The 1,265-nt window shown below is 41.3% G+C and overlaps 1 pseudogene; it reads left to right on the top strand.

The window, feature by feature from the left end:
• The first annotated feature begins 486 nt into the window (after positions 1-486).
• On the top strand, positions 487-586 carry LOC113835568 (annotated as a pseudogene).
• Positions 587-1,265: the final 679 nt, after the last annotated feature.

Here is a 1,265-nt window from a genome sequence, read left to right as displayed (position 1 = left end):
CCAGGTGATGGCGGTGCACACCTTTAATCCCAGGACTCAGGAAGCAGAGGCAGGTGGATCTCTGAGCTCGAGGCCAGCCTGGTCTATAGAGCAAGTTCCAGGACAGCCAGGGCTACACAGACAAACCCTGTCTCTGAAAACCAAAAGAAGAAGAGGAAGAGGGAGAGGAGGAGAAGAAAACTGGCATAGACAAAATAGTCATGAAAAACTAAGAGTTTAATGGTGCACACAGAAGAAGATGCCATGATGAGGCTCAATACTTTGCAAGCATAACCTAAGAACGTAATAAAACAATTTTTAAAGAGACAGAAAATCACATGAAGAGGGTTTTTGATTTTATGTTCAGCCACTGCTTCTCCTTATCGTCTAACCTAATGGTCTTCAATGTCAACCATGGACCAGCAATTCCCAATTTTTTTCTAGATTATTCTTTTACCAGTTATAAAACAATATCAAGAAATTTTGTTTTATCCAGGACATTGCTCTGGGGTGTGGCTTCTCTGTTTACCACACACCCGAGAAGAATCTGGGGCCATAATGAGGGACACAGCACCATGTCCTCTCCATAAGCAGATCCCCTACTTGTGAAAAGCAAACAAATCAAAACAACAGCAACAACAAAAAATTTCTTTATATCTTGTCCTTATCAAGTATTCCATCATCCTTTGATTGATTGACGTTGTCTATGAAAACTTACATAAGTAATTTAAAAAATATTCTGTAACAGACCTCCACAAAACTGATGCCATGCTGGAAGTACCAAGGCACCATTGTGACCTAAGAGCCCAGCTCATAGACCCCTAAAATCTGCCAAAACAAGAACAAAGATCTACTCCATCATAGTTCAAGTTCATAGTTCTGGGAAAGTCCCTAAATGTACCAACCTTGCTTTTTTTGGCTTCCATAACTCTGCTTATTGCTGCTAACTGTTTTTGCTAATTGAAGTGTGTCAGCCAGGATGTGGCTTTTGTGCCTAAAAGCCAAGAACAGTAAGACTTGTGGCTACATGATTTGAGTAAGTTCCCCAGTTAGCCCGCCAGCTGGTGAACAAAAACTTTCTATTGGCTTTGAGTCCATATGTTCTCTGAAGGATTTACCTCACAACAATATACATTTTTATTTTATGTATATGAATGGGTGTTTTACCCGCCTGCATGTCTGTGCATCACATGCCTGCAATGCCTGCAGAGGCCAGAAGAGGGAATCAGATACTCCGGAACTGGAGTTACATATGGTTATTAGCCACCATGTGAGGGCTAGGAATT

Source organism: Cricetulus griseus, chromosome 4 (genome assembly GCF_003668045.3).
Source record: "Cricetulus griseus strain 17A/GY chromosome 4, alternate assembly CriGri-PICRH-1.0, whole genome shotgun sequence".
Lineage (NCBI taxonomy): Eukaryota > Metazoa > Chordata > Mammalia > Rodentia > Cricetidae > Cricetulus > Cricetulus griseus.
This window is presented reverse-complemented; position numbering and strand designations above follow the sequence as displayed.